This window comes from Heterodontus francisci, unplaced genomic scaffold (genome assembly GCF_036365525.1).
Source record: "Heterodontus francisci isolate sHetFra1 unplaced genomic scaffold, sHetFra1.hap1 HAP1_SCAFFOLD_89, whole genome shotgun sequence".
Lineage (NCBI taxonomy): Eukaryota > Metazoa > Chordata > Chondrichthyes > Heterodontiformes > Heterodontidae > Heterodontus > Heterodontus francisci.
In genome coordinates, this window is record NW_027140677.1 from 6,341,605 (window position 1) to 6,361,082 (window position 19,478).

A 19,478-nucleotide genomic window follows, 5' to 3' on the forward strand; every position below is an offset into this window, starting at 1 on the left:
GACCCTTGCTGTTTGTAGTGAACATTAATCATCTAAACCTGAATATAGGAGGTATGAGGAGTAGGTTTGCAGATGATGCAAAAACTTGTGGTGTCGTAAAAAGTGAGGAAGAAAGCCTTAAATTACAGGACGATATAGATGGGCTGGTAAGATGGGCTGGTAAGATGGGCAAGGGAGCAGCAAATTGAATTTAATCCTGTGAAGGGTGAGGTGATGCATTTCAGGTGCAGTTACAAGGCAAGGGAATGGATGGTAGTACCATAGGAAGTACAGAGAGTCAGAGGGACCTTGGTGTACTTGTCCATAGATCACTGAAGGCAGCAGCATAGAAAGATAAGTTGGTTCGGAAAGAATATGGGATTCTTGCTTTTATTAGCCAAGGCACATAATATAAGAGCAGAAAGGTTATGATGGAGCAGCATAAAACGCTAGTTAGGCCACAGCTGGAATACTGTGCACAGTTCTGGGAACTGCACTGTTGGAAGGATGTGATTGCACTGGAGAGGGTGCAGAGGAGATTCACCAGGATGTTGCCTGGGTAGGAGCATTTCAGTTATGATCGAGACTAGAAAGGCTAGGGTTGCTTTCTTTAGAGCAGAGAAGGCTGAGGAGGGAATATGATTGAGGTATACAAAATTATGACGGGTATTGATAGGATAGATAGGAAGAAACCTTTTCCCTTAGTGCAGGGGTCAGCAACCAGGGGGCATCTTTTTAAGGTAAGGGGAAGGATATTTCGAGGTGATTTGAGGGGAAAAGTATCACCCAGAGGATGGTTGGAGTCTAGAACACATTGCCTGAAGAGGTGGTAGAGGCAGGAACCCTCACAACATTTCAGAAGTATTCAGATGAACAATTGAAATGCCATCACATACAACACCATGGACCAAGTGCTGGAAAATGGGATTAGAATAGATAGGTGCCTGATGGCCGGCAGAGATACGCTGAGCCGAAGGGACTGTTTCAGTGCTGAATAACTCTATTAATCTATGACTCTATGACCTGATCTCCTGCTTGTGATCGTTTGTAAACGACTGCCAGTCCAGTGAGGTTACAAGGCTCGATCTTATCAGCTTTAGGATTGTCTTGTTACAGAGCCTGTTCTGGTCGGGTCCTTGGCAGTGCTAGGCGCCAATGCTGTCCCAGCTATATAATCTTTCTTTAGCGAGAGAGGTCTATTTCCATAGGAACTTTATATTATTATGAAAAGTGTCATTTATTAAGCGTCCCATTTCTTATAATAAATCAGGAGTGATTTGGATAGGTGAAATATGAGTGGAAGCGTCGTTTTGGAATGTTGAATCACCGCTGGTGAATACAGAAGGTCCTATACAAGTATCACCTGTCAAAATAACAGTCAGACACGGTTAGACAGCTCGATATTGGATGCCCAGAGCCGGAATCTGAAAGGCTGGAACTGATAACCAATGGATGAAGGAAGATTAACAGACAAATAAATAGTTGAATGCACAGCTTAAAAAGTTGAATTAAATTTCCGGATCCTTTGTTACAATAAGTAAATTCTTCCAGAGTTTCATGTATGATGTGCTGAACTCTCACAGTGAATGTGGACACTTCAAATCACTCTCCATTTTAAATGTCACATTTTACTAAATCCAGAGCACATTGAATGGAGAAAATCAGCAAAAAAAAAAAAAGTGTTTCTAACAAGGCCACTTGACAGTCCATAGAAATCTGCAAGGAACGAGAGTTTTGCATGCATATGACACAATATCTGGGATCTTTCGTTGGATCCGCGGGAAGATATGAACCTCACCTCTTCTGATTGACTTTTTCTGTATAACCACCATCAGTGAGATCAACACACAGAATAGCAGGACTCCGAAGCAGACCGCAACTAGGATGGAAGTAGTTTTATATCCCTGTTCTTAATGACAATAATACAGAAAGGTTTAACACATACACAGTCCGTCTTGCACAATAACATATTTACAAAAGGGAGTTAATAATTATATCCACTGCTTCCGGGCAATGAGTCAGGCTGAACATTCCGCAATATGTGTGGTGCACATTGCACCAGAGGGAAGTGTGAGCCAGTCTAAATTACAGAGACAGTGCCCCCATGTTTCTGATGAGAACACGACAGTTCAGGTACAGCCAGAATCTGGAATTAGCTGAATTTCAACCAGACCATTTGAAATATGCGGTGAGGAAAAGATATTCCAGTCAGTGAGAAAGTGCTCATAGCATCTTGAGAAAATGACTACAATACCAATACAACTAATTCAAACCCTAACGCTGGCGAGGATACTAATAATGGTAAGTACCTGCAGATGTGGACGGGACAGCAATTGGAGGCACATCGAGCCCTGTGGAGTATATTGTACAAAAGGTTCAGGAGGATGAAATTTCAGCACTTTCCATTTAAACGATAAATACTGTTCTTAATTTCCGGAACTAGTGAGTCAATTCAACAAAACAATGAACCCTAACCCCACTCTCCAAACCCTGTCACCCTCACCGGAACAAATCACACTGGCATCTTCCTTGTGATCACAGTCAGACTGAGCCGGCGATGAAGAAGGACAGTCGGCCAGAGAAGATTCGCTTCCAGTGCATTTCACCTCATCCAGCCAGATAACACCGTCACCCTGGGAGAAAGTAGCTCCTCCTGGGGCCAAAAGAGCGTGACCACAATCCAGCTGTCTGCAGACAACATTGGCATCGGCCATATCCCAGGAGTCATCACACACCGTGCCCCAGCTGTTATTGCACAATATCTCAACTCTCCCGGAGCAGTTGGTGTTACCTCCAAACAGGCGCAACCAATGTCCAGAATCTGGCAAAGAGAATCAATGGTTATTATTGATGTCGTATAAGAAAGGAGTACATGTCAGATAGTTGGTATAATAAAGAGGAAGTAGCACCTGGTGAAAGCCCACGTTTACAATCATATTCTCGAATGCAGTCCTTTGATCTGTGGTGCTGCTCCTTAGTTACTTTTGCTTCTGTTTCGAAGAGAAACATGCTGACTGTATCAGACACCAATGTTTGAAATGACACTCGCACATTTCGAGGTTTGTTGTGTTACCTGAACAAACAACACCAGCATCCTCCCTGTGTTCACAGTTGTGTTTACCCCACGGTTCTTTTTGACACTGCCAAAGGAACGATTCGTGTGAAATACATTCCATCCCATCGAGCCAAATGGGTCCGGATCCTTCTCCGAATGACTGAGCATAATACTCGATAGAACTGAGGGGACCGCACTGTAACTGTTTGCAGATCACTTCTGCATCAGGTCCATCAAGTGAATCCGAGCACACTGTTCCCCAGGTGCCATTGTAGAACACTTCCACTCTCCCCTCACAGCGATGCTTCCCATTCACCAGCCGCAGCTCTTTGTGCTCTGTCAATGACACAAGAAATATCCAGATAGTTAGATTGATAACTCGTTGTATGTTCATACTGCACAGCTCAACACATGCTGCACCGGTTGTGTTCACTGATTTCCAGTAATTATTTCAGAAAAGCGATAGAAAAACACGGACAGCCCATAAAGTAATAAAGAATAATCAACACCGATTTCACAGCAGAAATGACAAACAACGTTATTGAATTCTTTGAAGAAGTTACAGAAAGATAACAGGGATAATGCAGTCGATGCAATATGCATGTTTTTTTTTCAGAAGGCCTCTGACAAGGATCATGACTGGGGTCAGAGCCTGTGAAGTCAAGAGATCAGTGGAAGAATGATAGGAAACCAGCTACAAAGCACACCGTCCGGGTACAATGTGGTAACCCAGAATGGTGGAAGTTGGGAAGTGGTGTTTCACAGGGCTGGGGTCACTGCTGCTCAACATTTACATGAACGATTTGGATTTAGACAAGGGAGACTTAATTTCAAAATTTAAGAGGACAGCAATTTGGGGATATAGTTAACACTAAGAAAGACAGAGACAAAATACGGGAAGACGTTTATAAACGGGCCGAATGGGCATACAATTGCCAAATAAGTTGAACAGAGATAAGTCTAAGGTGCTCAGTGTTGACAGGAAGAATAAAGAAGGCACGTACTTCTTGTAAAATAAGAGTGAAAATGATATAGATCAGCAAAGAGACCTCGGGATACAGAGGCACTAATAACTTCTGAAGTGACAGAGGCCGAAGCTAGTGATCATAAATATAGGATAATCACGAATAAATCTAAAAAGAAATTCAGGAGAATTTGTTTTTTTTTACCCAGGGAGTGGTTTGAATTTTGAATTCCGAACACATGCAATTGCTGAGGTGATTTGCACTGATGCCTTCAAGGTAAAGCTATACAGGTACATGAGGCAGAAAGAAGCGACAGGATATGCAAAGAGGGTTAGGTGCAATGATGTGGGGTGATACTCGTGGGCAACGTAAACACCACATTGACCAGTTAGTCCGAATGGCCAGATTCCGTGCTGTCCATTGTATGTAATTCGAAGTCATATCTTCCCTGTGAAACCACGTGCACATCACTACGGAAAATGGGCACATGGTAGCACCGTTACCTGAACACATGATCCTCACATCTTCTTTATGAGAACAGTCGTGGTTACCCCACGATGCTGAGGGACATTCCCAGAGTAATGATTCGTTACTGGAACACTTCAGTTCATCCAACCAAACTGGCCCTGAACCTGGTCCACAAGATGCAGGATGTGCCAGGTCCAATGCCTTTCCACAACCCAGCTGTTTGCAAACCACGTCAGCGTCCGCCAGATCCCAGGAATCATCACAAACTGAGCCCCAAGTCCCATTGTAATAAATCTCCACTCGGCCAGTACATGGGCTTCCACCGTCAGACAGCCTTAACTGCACGTGGTCTGTTGGATAACAGTACATGAGGATTATACTTTCAATAGAAATTCACATCATCACTCAATACAACTGATTTTACCATCACCAGCACAAAAATTGAAGGTTAAATGTACCTGTGACAGGTAAATAAAACTATACAACAGAATATCTGTTTACACTTACTTCTTACATAGAATGTAAAGAACAGCAATGTTTCAGATATGCTATAACATCTGGCTTTGACAAGTTCTGATCTCCAGTTCCCCTTTTATGTTTTGAACGCTGTGTACGGTGTCAAACAGGCAATCACTCACACGATTAACAGTTAATTTATACTCATGTTATATAACTGTATCTGTTCCTTGTCCATGTATGTTACCCTTATTTGTTATCTTGGTCAGACATTTACTTTCATCTCCTATTTCCCTCATCTTCAATTTCAAGTGACTTGCATTTATCTAGCGCCATGAACGTAATTAAACATCCCCAGGCGCGATACAGGAGTGATATCAAAGAAATTTTAACACAGAGCACCGAAAAATATATTCGGTCAGATGACCAAAAGCTAAGTCAAAGAGTTAGTTTTTATGGAACGTCTTAAAGCAGGAAAGACTGGTTGACAGGCAGATATATTTAAGGAAGTAATTCTAGAGCATGTGACCTTCGCAAATGAAGGCACGGCTGCCAATGGTGCACAATTAAAACCAGAAATGCTCAAGAAGCCACAACTGGGAGCTGCCAGTCTCGAGCCGATTGCAAAGACAGGAGCTGTGAGGCCAGGAAGGGATTTGAAAACAAGGATGAGAATTTAAAACCACTCATTGCTGGGCAAAGTAGGTCAGTGAGCAGAGGGCAGATGCCTGAGTGGCAAATGGTCGAGACAGCGGAGCTTGCAGAGGTTGTAACGAGTGAAGCCAGCCAGGAGCGCATTAGAATCATCGAGTCTGGAGGGAACAACGCTATCAACAAGACGAGATAAGGGCAAATGCGGGTGATGTCATGGAGGTGAAAATAGACAGTGTTAATGAGGATATGGAGATTTGATAGGAGGATCACCCTGGGGTCAAATATAACACCAAGATTACAAGCTGTCTGGCTGAGTGACAGACAGTTGGCATGGCGAGAAATGGAGTTGGCGGCAAGGAAACATGCGATGGGGACTGATGGTTTCTATCTTTTCAATATTGAGTTGGAGGAATTTTCTGCTGATGCAGTACTGAATGTCAGCCTGGATTTCTGACAGTGCACAGGCATTGGAGTGCTCAAGAGTGTTGAATGTGAGGAGAGTTGGATACAGTGAGATACATGTGGAAGCTGAGGCTGTGTTTGCGGATATCACTGAAAGACAGCATGTAAATGAGTAATGAAGTGTCAAAGGGTAGATCCTTTGGTGACACTATAGGTGACTTTGCAGGAGCGGGAAGAGAAGCCATTGCAGGCCACTTTCTGACCATGACTGTATAGACAATACTAGAACCAGCTGAGTGCAGTCCCACCCAGCCGGGTGTTAATGGGGAGGAATTGGAGAAGTATTTCATGATCAATCATATCAAAATTTGAGACAAGTCAAGAAAGAGGAGGTGGAATAGTTTATATTTGTCATAATCACTTCGGATGTCATTTACTTTCGTCCTGTGGTGTGGATAGAAAATTGATTTGCGGAATTGAAACATGCAGCTTCAGATAAGATGAGCATGGATTTAGATTAGATTAGAGATACAGCACTGAAACAGGCCCTTCGGCCCACCGAGTCTGTGCCGAACATCAACCACCCATTTATACTAATCCTACACTCATCCCATATTCCTACCAAACATCCCCACCAGTCCCTATATTTCCCTCCCTCCCTCCCACCTACCTATACTAGTGACAATTTATAATGGCCAATTTACCTATCAACCTGCAAGTCCTTTGGCTTGTGGGAGGAAACCGGAGCACCCGGAGAAAACCCACGCAGACACAGGGAGAATTTGCAAACTCCACACAGGCAGTACCCGGAATCGAACCCGGGTTACTGGAGCTGTGAGGCTGCGGTGCTAACCACTGCGCCACTGTGCCGCCCACAGTGGGAGGTGACAACACATTCAAGGACATTGGCGAGGTACGAACAGTTGGAGCTGGGGCAGTAACCTGCATGGACAGGTGGTCAATGGTTCCTTTCTAAGGAGAGGTGTGATGACTGCTGATTTGAAGGAGAGGAGCCTGAACATGTAGAGAGAGAGAGAGACAGAGAATCTTTAATATTGCCAGCTAACATGGAACCCAGGAAGGGAATGTTTGTGTTCAGTAGTTTAATAGAAATAAGGTGTGGACAGCAAAATGTGGATACCATCAACAGCACAGGTTCAGAGAGAGAGTGAAGGATTCTAGGATGGAAACAAGAAATGTGAATTCAGGGTGATCATATGGGATGGGGGTGGGAACTGATAGGACGTTAGGCCTGATGGGTTGGGGAAGAAAGGGAAGTAGTGGAGGTGACTGAACGGATGTTTTTGAACTTTGTGACAAAAAGTCTATGAGCTCCTCTCACTTATTTTTGGAGTCCAGGGTGGACGAGGCAGGGGAGTGGTTCAGGAGGAAGATTTATGATGGAGATTATTTGCTGTGCGTTTCCTTTGCCTTCCTGGATAATCTTTGTCAAACAGGAGGTTTTAGTGAAGATGAAGAGGACCCAATGATGCTTTATGTGATTGATCCATTCAGGATTATATTACCAGATAGTTCCCCACATGTCACCGTGCCTTTCTGTTTTTTAATTATTTCAGGGAATGTTGGTGTCACTGGCAAGACCAGCAGTTTAATCCACGCTATTTATTACTTCATTATTACTTTACTACTTCATTTCATATTGGAGAATGTAAGGTCCACAAGTTCTACCCTTAAACATCAGCCTTGTAATATGCAGTATCTTCGTGCAGAACTACGTTCCAGGGTTGTGTTGATTATTACATTATCATAAATCAATTTAATATTAATAGCATAAGAGAATCACTTACCTTTGTAAGGATGGGACTCTGTCTTTGACAAGGAATATATTTGAGCAATTTTAGAGACATAAACCGCATGTCTGAACAGAGAATATGCAGACCTGCCTGTCCAGCCGGACTGCTGCAATTATGTTAAATGAGCAAACGAAACTTGTGAGGCACATTAGCAATTGCTATTGTCTGTAAAAAATCAATGAACTAAACGACTAATTCTATCAATATATGACTGTTGGACCGGACCAAAGAGGGCAGAAAACAGGATCTCTCTGCAAAATGTTGGACAGCATCAGGAAGCGCCTATGGGCAATTGAACTCCAGATGTGCAGACCTCCTGGATGCACAGAAACCAGTATTTAATATGGACTGGACAAAAATGATTGGACTAATTGCGTCAGGCACTTTGGAGAATAAACATCAGCGATGTGACCCATCAGATACAGAAGTAGAAGACAAGGAGAAGACACATGGCTTCTGAAGGTGGGCATAAATGTTGGGTGGAGCTTAACATCTACCTAACTGAAGAGCAAGATGACATACTCTACTCTGTCCAGTGACTGAGTGTGTAATAACCATTCAGCACTGTAAACTTCTGACGTGAAACGCTGGAATGTATTGTTTTCCGCTGTTCCCGAAGAAATAATTCACTGTAACCAATCGGTATCAAATCTGAATCATTAACTATCTCATATGTTGTAAGTTCCACTCTGTCGTATGGAAATAAATGTTCATTGGAATAACCCGAAAACATCTGCCCACACTTACACTCTGCATAACGCAACATCCCCAGAACACATGCCTGCATTAACATGCTACACAATGAAACTTTAAAGCGTATAGTCCAAAACATCTGTCAACTTTTAAACACAACATAATTAAACTTACACCATAACAACTCCCACACAGCTACCTCCACTTATATACTGTACAGTAGAACTGATTGCAAGCTCGACGCCGGATTTGATACCAGAGCTGAGAATCCAATTCCGTATTCTCTTTTTCATAAGGCCGTTATCTTTCACCTCTATCATCATTCACCTCCCTTCCTGTGTCAGTTTTCTGTCCGATTACATTCCTGATAAACTCTTTGTGATGCATGTGTTGATTGGAATTTCTGTAATAAAAACGTTCTTGTTGTTTAATTGTGTCCGTGTCCTCTCTCTCTGCACACCACCCCCATCCAGCCCCAGCTCCCCGACCGCCCACCATCCTCACCCACTCTCCTCGAGTGAAATGACTGGCTTGAGACACCCAGGAACAAGTAACCTAGATTATCACTTTTCTCAGCAGATTAGACATTTCACTTCTTTGTTTTTGTAAAAGCAGTGAAGAATATGTTTACCTGAACACAGGACACCAACATCCATACTGTCAGTGAGAGACGAATTCAATGTGAATAAGCTGCAGTTCTGGAGCTGCAATTCGTTTCCTTCACACTGGACATCATTCGCACAGACGGGTCCTTCACTCTCTCCGTCCTTTGAATAGTTATAAGCGGCTGTCGCTTCACCGCAACCCAGCTGTGTACAGACTACGTTGGCATCATTCAGGGTCCAGTGTCTATCTTGCAATCTCCCCCAGCTGCCATTGTGGTAAATCTCCACTCGCCCATCACACCAGCTTCCCCCGTTAGTCAGCCTTAGTGACCAATTTTCATCTACAATATGAAACACATTGAGAATGTCGAAACTGAAGCAAAATATCTCAGAATTTACTGCCACCAGAAATGTCATTAATTTTAATGGTTGCTATTTCTGTCATCATTGTTCAGAAGGCTTGTTGAAAGATCTTCTTCACCATTACCTTTTCTCAGTAAATACATTTCAGAGACGTACCGAGCAGCTTACGGTTGCTGAAATGGGGACAGAGGGTAAAATGAACTGGGGGTGAGACCCGAGGGACTGAAGGTCGTCCTCCTGTCCACATGTACTGATATTTCCAGCTCTCGCCCTGTACTTGAAAATATCATCAACCTTTCTTCCAATTTATCCTCCTTATCTTCACATGGTCCATCTTCAACTCTTCTGTTCTCTTCTTTAAAATCTCTGTCTCTGATTCTGGGGATAGGTTATTAACTAATATAAAGAATAAACCCACTGACTGTCACAGTTGCCTGTCCATGCTTCCTCACCCCTCAATTATTCGAATGACTCTATCACATTTTTTCACTTGCACCACGGCAATGTATCTGTCTGGTGATTCAACCTTCCATCCCAATGGTTCCAGATATGTCTTCCTTTTTCCTCAACCGAGGACTCTCCTCACATCCTCATCCACCCACCATGGTTGACAGGGCCCTCAAGCACGACCATTCCATTCCCCATACTTCTGCTTTCACCCTTTCCCCCCTCCCAGAACCATGATCGGATCCTGATTCTCCTCATCTTCCACTCCATCAGCTTCCATATTCAACAGACCATTGTCCACCATTTCCAACACCTTTAATGTGATGCCACTACAAAGCACATCTTCCCCTTCCCTCCAATTTTAACGTTCTGAAGGGACCTTTCACTCTGTGGCACCCTGATGCCCTCTTCAATCATTGTCAACACCCCTTCCCACAGGACCTTCCCATGAATGCGCAGGAGGTACAACCACTGCCCTGTTACCTCCACCTTTCTCACCATCCAAGCCCCCAAATACGGCTTCCAAGTGAAACAGCGATTTTCTTGTCCTGCTTTCTCTTTAGTATACTGCACTCACTGTATTGACTGATCATGATACCGTCTCCTTTACATTGGGACACCAAACATAATAGAGTGCTTACTTTGCACAACATTTTTGTTCAGTCTGCAAGCTTTACCTTTAGCTTCCAGTTACCTGTCCTTTTCATTCTTTATTCCGCTCCCACACTGACCTCTCTCTCCTCTTTCTCCAACACAGTTCCAATGAAGGTTAACGTAAGTTTGAGAAACAGCACTTCCTCTTTCCACTAGACTCTTTACAGGCTTATGGAATGAACACTGAATTCAGCAATTTCAGATCAGATTCCCTCCCCTTTTTTTCTTTTTTTGGACGATATTTTGCCTTCCAATTTGCAGCTCCTCTTGAAATGTGGTTTTTACTTGGCCCATTCCGATCTATTTTTGCCTTGCACTGTCCCATTTACCATTTAATCTCTCCTGTCTTCCACCATATCACAGATTGTTCCTTTCGCTCTTTCCTTGCTTTCCCCTTTCTTTAAAAACTGTTAAATCTCTAAGTTCTGATGAAAGATCTGCAAACTGTAAGGTTGATTCTGTTTCTTTCACCATAGATGCAGCCAGAACTTCTGAGTATTTTCAGCACTTACTGTTTTTATTACCTCTATTTTAAATTGTGAAACGTGGGAGCAATTTGCGTTGAGCAATGTCTCACGTACAGCGATCAGATAACAGAGCAGATAATCTGTTATAACAGGGCGCGGGTTGAGGGATAACTGGGAGAATTGTAATTTACATCAAGTTTGTGAAATAATCAAAGACATGGCAAATTGGTGAAACAACGAGTTACTTCACTCGCTGTCATTTTAATGCCCTTGATGAAATGGAAATTAAAATTTATCTCATGTTATTTAGCTGGAAACAAGTTCACAGTGTTTTCTATTGTCCAGCTGATCTTTGCAGAGACTTCCATGATAATTCATATTTGAACGGCCAACATTGATCACAGTTTCAATGCTCGAGCAACATTTCTATGCTATGGCAGTGGTCCTGGGAGCAAATTGCTGATTCTATGCCCCTTGAATAATGCCCTAGATTTACCACAAAAGTGATATTATATGAGCGATTAGTACTAATCAATAGACATTGTATGTATTCAATGTTTACTGGAGTGAAGCTCTTTGATTCATTTGTAATTTAATTTAGACACTTAAACCCACAAACACATCTCGGAATCTTAGTGTCAAAGGAAGCATGGGATCAGCAAAACTAGTGAATCAGCGACCTGTGGAAATAGTCAATGATGCTTGACAGCAGAACAATTGGTGTATTTCAGTTCAATTGACTGAGATGACTCACCCGTACAGATGACACTGGCGTCATTTTCATGTGAGCAGCTAAACTGATCCCAGGATGAAACAGGACACTCCCACAATCGCGTCTCATTCCGCCGACACCTGTAACTTTCCTTCCACACTGGACCGGCTCCCTTCCCAAAGTGAGCTCCTCCCGGGATTGAGGTTACTGTCCCACACTGCAAGTGCTCACAGACCACGTTGGCGTCTTCCAGATCAAAGTACATGTCACACAGCGTCCCCCACTGGTCTCCGTGCAGCACCTCCACCCGGCCAGAGCATCTGTTCGTCCCATCAACCAATCGAGGTCCATTTTTCCCTGTATTGGAAACCAATCCAAATACAAATAATTTATAAATCATCCTCTGCATAGAAACAGCAAAATAGAAAATGGGTGTAAAAGTTGAATCTTATGTACACGATTATCTATCCATACTTTATACAAATTATCTATCAAAAAACAATTAGAATTACCACAGCAACACAAAAGCAAAATACTGCAGATGTTGGAAATCTGAAATAAAACAGAAAATGATGGAAATACTGAGCAGGGCTAGCAGCATCCGTGGAGAGAGCAAGAGAGTTATGTTTCAGGTCTGTGTACTTTCATCACAATAATTACTACAGGACCTCTTTAAGAAGTTGGCTGAACACTCAACAATTAATAGCTCTTCTTGCAAACGCAAATCGATTGTTGGTCTTTATCTCTTGGATTTTGGAATGTAAACGATGAAGGATGTGATGTTTCTGTTGTATCTGTTGTCACGTTTGGGCACGGCACTTCACAAAACCATTGGCTTTGGAGGTTGTTCAGGACAGTGTCACGACAATGGCAACAATGCTTGAAGACTTACATTATGAAGACAAGTTGCATAAACTTTGTTTGTAGTAGATTTGGTTTAGAAGGATTACAGCTTATCTAGTTGATGTGTTTAAAGTGGTTAAGGGGTTTGATAGATGAGCTATAGAAGATCTGGAGAACAAATACAAAACAAGCCCATTTAGGAGCTGCTTTTCTTTATGCGGATGTGGACATCTCTGGCAGAGGTGGCAGTTATTGCTCAACTCTATTTGCCCTTGAAACCGGTGTCAGGACAGTCCTCTTGAACTGCAATTGCCTGCATGGGGAATGTTCTTCTTCAATGCAGTAAGGTAGAGTTCAGGCAAAGTGTGCAAGCATAGAGTGCACCTTTAACTGCATGTGTTGTAAGCAGAGTGGGAAGTTTGGAATTTGGTAATTAGTGGCTAAGACTGAAATCTAGCCTTAACATTTAGCAATTGGCTTGGAATTAAAAACCAAACTGCAAGGCAGTTCATTGTTCGCAGTTAACAGGGCAAGTCAGGTTAGCAGTAAGCTGTCAATCAGCTGTGATTGTGTGAACTCGGGTAATTACTGTTAGCTGGAAACTGTCTAAACTGTTGCATCTCGAATGTGCCTCAAAAAGCATATAATATTGGACGTCATTGCAAGATGATTTGAGTAAAGGAGCAAGATGTTACTGCACCTATACAGGGCTTTGGTGAGACCACACCTGGAGTATTGTGTGCAGTTTTGGTCTCCTTATCTGAGGAAGGATGCCCTTGCCATGAAGAGTGTGCAAAGTAGATTTACAAGGCTAATTCCTGGGATGGCAGGATTCACGTATGAAGAGAGATCGGATCGACTCGGACTATACTCACCAGAGTTTAGAAGAATGAGAGACGATCTCAGAGAAACCTATAAAACTCGAACAGTACTAGACAGGCTAGATGGAGGGAGGACGTTCCCGATGGCTGGAGAGTCCAAAACCACGGGTCACAGTCTCCGGATATGGAGTATGCTATTTAGAACCGAGATGAGGAGAAATGTCTTCACTCAGAAGGTGGTGAACCTGCATAATACTCTACGACAGAAGGCAGTGGAGGCCAGATCTCTAAATATATTCAAGAAGGAGATAGATATCTTTCTTAATGCCAAAGGAATCAAGCGATCTGGGGAAAAACGGGAACAGAGTACTGAATTAGATGATAGGCCATGACTTTTTTTGAATGGCGGAGCAGGCTCGAAAGGGCTGTCTGGCCTACGCCTACTCCTATTTTTTTATGATTCTATTTTTAGACCTCTAGTAAGGCAGAGTATAACCACAGATTGCAATGTTAACTGAATACATGATGAACATAGTGGGAAGTTAGAGTTTGCTAAGAGTAAGAATTCGGTGCAGAGGGGGAAAAGGAGGTATTTTTTTATTCTTTCACAGGGGGTGGGAATTTCGGGCTAGGACAGCATTTATTACCAATCCCGAACTGCCCTTGCAAAGATGGTGGTGAGCCGCCTTCTTGTACCACTGCAGTGCATGCGCTTTCAGTGCACTCACATTGCTGTTAGGAAGGGAGTTCCAGGATTTGACACAGCGACAGTGAAGGACCAGTTACTTCGTTCCAAATCAGGATGGTGTGTGCTTCGGAGGAGAACATGCAGATGGTGTTCCCATGCATCTGCTGTCCTGGTCCTTCTAGGAAGTAGAAGGTGAGCGTTCGGATGGAGGTGTTCTGTTTTGTCTGTTAAACTGGAGTCAGTGACGAGAGCCACCGGTTTAAAAGAAAGTCACAGCCAGCAGCAGCAGAACCCATTGGAAGGGGCTGAGAGGCAGACACCAGGCAAATAGAGGGAAAAACTCACTCAGTGAAGCAATTGTCAGCTCAGAGTGTGAGAGGGCGTGGGTCAGTTGTAAATACGTATTAAGTTAATTGATGAGTGTTTAGTGTTTCGGCGTTAGCTAACCAGTGAAATAGCGTTAAAGCTAAAATGCATCTAAAAATAATTTTTCCTCAAAAATAAAGACAGACTAAGTTCTGGCAGAGCAGTTTTTTTTCTGGATATTGGAATTTGTAGATAATGGAACTGAACCGAGGGAACTTGACTGTAGTAGATATCTCAACCTGGAACCTCTCTGGCTCAGGATCAGAGAGCTGTTGTGGGAATTGGAGAAACGCCAACACATATGGCAGCAAGAAGAGTATTTGACAGTTTGCTGCAGATTTCAGTCACACTTTGTAGAGAGCTGCAGGATCAGAATGAGGTTGTTGCAGCTTATAGTGCTCAGGAATGGAAATCCAGATGTAATGGAGAACGAGGATATACAGAAGTGAACAGGAACAAAGTCCTGGCTATTTGTGAGGATAAGGATGAAGACTGTCAGAAGGACAGCCAGAATGTTGACCGTGATACCTTGGAATAGGAAGCTGTTCAAAAGGAGGAGGAGTGGAGCATAATGTGATACCTTTAAGTGATTCAATAATTAGCGCATTAAGAGTTCCACACAGTATTTTCCCAACTTGTGCGAAGTGAGGGTTATCTCAAATCAGATTGCAAGAATGGAGGGGAAATATCCAGTCGTTGTGGACCATGTAGGGATAAACAACATAGCAAAGAGTAGGCAAGAGGTTCTTTTCAGAGAGTACCAGGAGCTGAAATATAAAATAAGTTCTCAAGGATTATAATCTCTGGATTATTATACAAGCCGCTTGCACTTTGGCATCAGAAAAATAAACGATCAGGGAGATGAACATGTGGTTGAAGGTTATGATGTTGGAAAGAGGTTTTACCTTTCATGGGACCCTGACACCTGTACTGGGATATTAAAGAACTATTCTGTTGGAATGTACAGTACCTGAATCGGGTTGGGATCAGGGTCCCAGAATAAAGGATAAATAGGGTTGTTACAGGAACCTTAAACTAGTAAATGGGTGAGGTGAGGCTGGTGGGGGGCGGGGTGAGGGGTTAGAGCCCAGTTGTAAATGTAGCATATCTAGGTGCTACAGGGAAAAGGAAAACTAAAATATGCAACATTTGAGTCAGACCATTTTACGGTTTTACATCACGTGCCTTTGCGCTGAAAACAGCAGTTGCTTTCTTGAAAAAGCAGTTGTTCGAAATACAGACAGACCGCGACGTTTTGGGCCATGTACTCTGCCCATTGTCTGGAGAAATAATTGTAATTGGTGGAAGCTGTCTGTTTATATGTAGTGCAGAACGGGAATGTGGGCAGGATCTGACTACTGTTAGGTTATTACATGTTCTTGTTCTGGCTGTTATTGGTCAGTTAATTATATTCCATGAGAGGTCAGTAGATGTCATTATTCTTGCTGCTGATTCGTCAGTTATTGTGCATTGTGGCAAGTCAATCCATGCTACTGTTCTGGTCGTGGTATGTTGGTTGCACAACAGGTGCTTGTGCGTTTCTCGAGGAGGGAAACCCTGATATTCACTGAGGAACAGGCCACTTTTAGGGGGAAGGTCTTGTGTTTATCGATCTCCACAGCTTCCCTGACGCAGTGAACGGCACAAGCCTGCCATCAAAGAAGTTCAACTCAATGACCACCGCATTGAATGGTCCAATTCCAAACTCAACCTCATCTATTATGGACTGGCTTGCAAGACACGGTAACATCATAAGTATAAAAGAGACCAAAAACATGCAAAAATGCAAAAAATAATGCACAGATCTTCGTGAATGGCAGAGATACAATGAATAGCAAAGGATGACAAAACAGTTCGCAAGAGCTCCAAAGCTTTTACAATAACTTCAGAAATATATTGTCATTAAAAGCAATGTGGTCTCATTACGATGACAATTGTGATATTATAAATGAAAATAAGGAAATGGCAGGAATTATGCATAATTACTTTGCATCAGTATTTACATGCACACAACTTTTATTAAGGTTCTTTGTTGCCACAGTCGGCCAAATGCTGCCCTGACATTGAGGGCAGTCACTCTCATCTGGAATACAGCTATATCATACATGTTTGTATAAAGGGTGTGATGAGGTCTGAAGCTGAGTGGTCCGAACAAACCCAAACTGAGCATCACTGAGCAGTTTATTGGTAAGTACTGCTTGATAACGCTGTAAACAACACCTTCCATCCCTTTGTTAATGATAGAGAGCAAACTGCTGGATCAGTAATTAGAAAATTGCAATTGTCACACTGCTATTTCAAGAAGGTTATCGAGTGAACCGAGGGAATTATAGATTGGTTAGCATAACAGCAGTTGTCAGGAAATTACTAGAGTGTACATTTAAAGATGGAGTGTCTGATCACCTTGAAAAGTTACAGCTAATCCGAGAGAGCCAGCGTGGATTTGTAAAAGGTAGATCATGCTTGATGAACCTGATCAAATATTTTGTGGCGGTAACTGAAGTAGAGGACAGGGGAACCTCAATGGATGTTACTCAGATGAACTTCCAGAAAGCACTCAACAAAATCCCTCGTAACTGATTGTTGGCTAAAGTTGAAGCTCATAGAATTTAGGGAAAATTAATGACCTCCTTCGGACGTTAGTTTAGTGGCAGGAGATGGACAGCAGGGATAATGGACAGATCATCTAACTGGCAGGATGTGAAGGCGCCGCCCCGCAGGAACCTCAACTATTCACCATATTTATTAATGGTTTAGATGACTGGATAGAAAGCCACATATAATTGACATACTCAATATTGCCATTAAAAGACACCATCAGCCATATTGTAATCATGTATATTTTAAGCATAACTTTACAAAAAAAAAGATTCAGTGACTGTGTAAAACTATTTCAATATTGGTGAGTGTGAGGTGTCCAATTTGGACTTAAAAAGATTACAGTACTTTATAAATGGTGAAAAGCCGGATGCTGCACAGGGAAAAGAGACTTCAGGGTCATGGGCAAGTACAGGAACGAAAAGCAAAACAGCCAATGGAATGCTGTGCTTTTTATCTAGTGGAATGAAATACAAGGGGCTAGAAATGATGCTGCAGCGAAAAAAAGAAAACAGGCCAGGCACCATCTTCTGTAATGTTCAGCCATGGGCAATATGCGTTGGGAAGGATATGTTGACCAGGGAGAATGCAGCATAAGAGATGCTGGAATGATTCATCGGCTTCAAATGTTTCTGTTTTTTATTCATTCATAAGATGTGGGTGTCGCAGGCAAGGTCAGCATTCGTTGTTCATGCCTCGAAACCTTTCACAACTGGGTGACTTATTAGGCTATGTAAGAGGACAGTTAAGAGTCAACAACATTGCTGTGGGTCTCTTGTCACATGTAGGCCAGACCAGGTAACAATGGCAGATTTCATCCCCTAAGGATATGACTAAACAAGATTTTTTTTTTAATGACAATCGACAATGGTTTCATGGTCACCATTACTGAGACTAGTTTTCAATTCCAGATTTATTGACTGACTTTAAATTGCTCTGGCTGCGATGGTGGGAATTGAACCAGCGTCCCCAGAATTAGCCTGGGGCTCTGGATTGCTAGTCCAGTGACATTAACACCACGCCACTGCCTCACCTCATTATGAAGTAGGATTACACAAACTGTGGCTGGGTTCCCTGAAATTTGGAAGAGACTTGTCTTGATGTACAGAGATATTTGGGTGTTCAGGTCCATTGTTCCCTGAAGGCGGCAACGCAGGTCAATATAGTGGTCAAGAAGGCATCCGGCATGCTTTCCTTCATCGGACGGGGTATTGAGTACAAGAGTTAGCAGGTCATGTTACCGTTGTATCGGACTTTGGTTCGGCCACATTTGGAATACTGCGTGCAGTTCTGGTCGCCACATTACCAAAAGGATGGGAATGCTTTGGAGAGGGTGCAGAGGAGATTCACCAGGATGTTGCCTGGTATGGAGGGCGCTAGCTATGAAGAGAGGTTGAGCAGATTAGGACTATTTTCATTAGAAAGACGGAGGTTGAGGGGGGACCTGATTGAGGTGTACAAAATCATGAGAGGCATAGACAGGTTGGATAGCAAGAAGCTTTTTCCCAGAGTGGGGGATTCAATTACAAGGGGTCACGAGTTCAAAGTGAAAGGGGAAAAGTGAAGGGGGGATATGCGTGGAATGTTCTTTGCACAGAGGGTGGTGGGTGCCTGGAATGCGTTGCCAGCGGAGGTGGTAGACGCGGCACGATAGCGTCTTTCAAGATGTATCTGGACCGATACATGAATGGGCAGGAAGTAAAGAGATACAGACCCTTAGAAAATAGGCGTCATGTTTAGATAGAGGATCTGGATCGGCGCAGGCTTGGAGGGCCGAAGGGCCTGTTCCTGTGCTGTAATTTTCTTTGCTCTTTGTTCTTTGTTTTCACATTCCCAGCCTATCTCTTCCAGCTGCTGAAAAGTCTTTGGCAATTCTGCAGGTGAGCTACTTGCCAAAGAATGCCGATCATCTGACCTGCTCCACTCGCCACTACATTATGGTAAATGGTCTAGTTCAGTTTCTTGTCAATGACAACACTCAGGAGGATTTGATGGTGGTAGTGAATTCACTGATTATAATAGCTAGGGGAGATGTTATTGTCTCTCTTGTTGGAAATAGTCATTACCTGACATGGAGGTGGTGAGTGTGTTACTTTCTGCCCATCTGCCCAAGTCTAAATAATGTCCTGATCTTGATGGAAGTGGGCAGGAACTGTTTCTTAATCCGAGGAATTGTGAATGGAACTAAAGCCCATGCAATTACCAGCTAAAAGCCCAACTTCGGACATTTTGATGGTGGGAAGGTAACTGACCAAGCACCAGAAGTTACTTGGGCCTCAGAGAACAATTAGAAAACACATTTTTCTCTAAAAACCGTGGAAATCTGGAACATTCCCGAAAGTAAAGAGCGGTGGATGTTACATTTAATCTAAATTTTCAGGACTGATATTGATAGATTTTTGTTAGCTCGGTGTATCAAAGAATCCGC